The sequence below is a fragment of the Pseudomyrmex gracilis genome, unplaced genomic scaffold (genome assembly GCF_002006095.1).
Source record: "Pseudomyrmex gracilis isolate BER0280 unplaced genomic scaffold, ASM200609v1 scaffold_372, whole genome shotgun sequence".
Taxonomy (NCBI): Eukaryota; Metazoa; Arthropoda; class Insecta; order Hymenoptera; family Formicidae; genus Pseudomyrmex; species Pseudomyrmex gracilis.
Window position 1 is genome coordinate 52,000 of NW_018020956.1, and position 2,969 is coordinate 54,968.

The 2,969-nt window shown below is 33.2% G+C and overlaps 1 long non-coding RNA gene across 1 annotated transcript in view; it reads right to left on the reverse strand.

Annotated features, from left to right (window-relative positions):
* Window positions 1-193, reverse strand: part of LOC109860363 — a 1,144-nt gene extending 951 nt beyond the window's left edge. The window contains exon 1 of the long non-coding RNA XR_002250814.1: window positions 106-193. This is a non-coding gene — a long non-coding RNA (uncharacterized LOC109860363). The remainder of the gene's footprint in view (window positions 1-105) is intronic.
* Window positions 194-2,969: the final 2,776 nt, after the last annotated feature.

The following is a 2,969-nucleotide window of genomic DNA, read 5'->3' on the forward strand; positions in this document are numbered from 1 at the left end:
ATATCATTAATAGACTGTTCTAAATTCTTTTGTTTCTCGTAATCTGAGCAACTCTTTATCAATATGCGTAAACGCTTTTAACTGAAGATCTATATATATACATACGTGTGGCGTTTGACAAACAGTCGACTCCAGTGAGCAAGTAATCATGTACGGAGAAGATTTCTACGAAGAACACGATGTGTATACGTGAGAGCACAAGAGAAAACTAAACGTTTAGCTCGTTGATATGGTATCGCAAACGGAACGAAAACTTAAGACGTAAACACGATTTCGTCCTAGGTATAAATATAAATAGGTAGAAATGTTGTTGTATCGTGACTTGGTGTGTAGGGAAGACAGATAATATGTTCATGTAGGTACCAAAAAAAATGTGGTGAAGTAACTTTGACGATTATTTGAAAAAAAAAAATATAATAAAACCTCACCTTGTTTTTTGATTCTACTTTTTCAATGCTTATTACTACTATAACTATTAATACTTATAACTTCACATTTGGTCGGTCGTAAGTCGAATTTCATTTTCAATTATTGAAATCATTGTACTTCGTTACACATCTATTCTAAATGCGATGCTACTGAAAAAGCAAATGGTTTCTCTGCAAATAGATCTCGGGCATTTGGATGGTCTAGTAAGCGAATACGATCGGACACTTAAAGAAGAATAGAAAGAATCTGAAACTTAACAGGTTTATCGGTTTACGATAGGAAAGTCGTGAGACTCGCGTTAAACAATTCTGAGTTGCAGGTAAAACAAATTCCATAAAAAAAAGATGCGTACTTGAAATCGAAAGTGATCTTGATAAACACGCGGTTACCGTTAGGCACTCCTTACTTAAGTGGCGAGCACTGCCATTTCGCACACCACATCTCGATACATCGGTTCGTGGGGGGTTGAGACGAGCTCACGCGAACTATACAACGCAAATTTATACTTGCAAGTATGTCCGCTCGTTTGACTCGTACCGCTCTATCACAGCTCTTGATTGCTAATTTATAAAAATTGCTCGCGGTAGTAATCATAATAAGGATATCAAGCTTTACTTCGGTTGTTGCAATATATATGTTTGCGATCAGCGCGTGCAAATGTCTTCTCGCGTGATACCCTGTTTAGGTGTTCATGAAATAGAAATTTGCGTGCGCAGATATTATTATTGTTAGCGTAATAAATATTCCGCGATATTGTTTTATAATTGTTTGAGTCGCAGTTGTATTTGAAATACATTTCTGTGAAAATTTTATTTAAAGTGGAGTTTCGCATGACATACACACTCTTTACACACAAGTAGTTTTATAAAAATCGCTGCACAGATAATTGTTGGATAATAATTACTTTATTTTAAGATTTAAAATGCAATAAGAACAATATTTTTATGTTGCGTCATACAAAGTTATTCCGTAAAGTTTTGGATGTTATTGTCTCTTCGTCTCTTTTGTTACATAAATTTTTCTATTTGTCTAGTTTGTTACATAAAATTTTCTGATACTAAATGCTTTCGTATTTATGTGTATATTCTTGCATGCAGTTTTGGATGTCGTTGAAATCAGCAAAGCTTCGTCTACAGCGTGTTTTTGAATGAGTAGTTAAACTTGCAGGGAGTGAAGTTTGACCTTTTACAAGGAATTTAATAGTTCCTGTTTCAAGTGTGGGGCCTACACCATTATTTATTGAGTTTTTACTTATTAAAGTTTTTCAATGAGACGGCGCGTGTATAGAGTATGCAGGACCGTCGCGCGCTGTGCTACTTATTGCACTTGTCCCAATTATATTGCTTCTGGTAAAATTTCATTCTACTATGTCACACTAGACAATACTTGAATAAAGAAAAAAAACGCGTAGAAATTACTCAAGTAATTGATTTATTTAAGAAAAGTAATGATACATTGTACATAATTAATGAATACATAAATAAGTAATGTTAATCGTGTTTTTTTACGTTTTTATTATTTACAAAAATAACTCATATACATAAATAGAAGAGTATTTATTATTTAAATTATTTACTTTGTTTAGAAATAAATAAGTAATTCTAATTTAAATTAATCTATTTTTTTAAATAATAAAACCGTAAAAAGACACGATTAACATTAATTAGTTATGTATTCATTAATTTTGTTCAACGTATCACTACTTTTTTGAAATACTTTATGTAGGTGATTAATTTCTACCTGGATTTATTTATTTTTATGTAGTATCTAGTGAGACATAGTAGAATGAAGGTTTCCCAGAAGCAATCGAATCGGGACAAGTGCAAGGAGTAGCTCAACAAGCGACGCTCCTGCATATTACGTATATGCGCTGTCTCATTAAGAAACTTTAATAGGTAAAAACTCGGTATTTAAATAAAATGGTCTAAGCCAAAAATGAATATTAAACTGTTTGTCCAAAATTTTATCTTCTCTTACTCCTTGCACAGTTTACTCATCATTACGGGGCACGGTATATTTAGTACATAAGTTCGGATTCACTAATGTGAATTGAGTCAAATAGACAGATATATTTATTTCGATATACTTATCATAGAGAAACAGTTAATACTACATCCTGCAACAAATAATAAACTTTAATATATATGTGCGATATCACAGTGCGATATCAAAGTGTATGTAGTAAACACTTAATATATTGTATAAATATATATTCCAAATGTATTATATGTGTATATATATATACAGTATGTAAAGTAAGAGCGTGTACGGCATAAATGACAGTTGGCTTCAAATATCGTCCTAGTTTTTTTGTGAGTCGATAGATGGAACCTTTGTCGTGAATGCTTTGTCACAAAAGATTTAGTTAGTGTCGAATTCTTATCTGAGAAACACGTTAACCGCCATGAGTGCCGCATACGCATCGCGCTACGAGGCTGTGTCCGAGTGGAAAGAGCAGTCTGGCATCGTCACACTTGATTGGCCATCGCAATCGCCAGATGCAAATCCCATTGAAAATGTGTGGGCATATCTCAAGCACA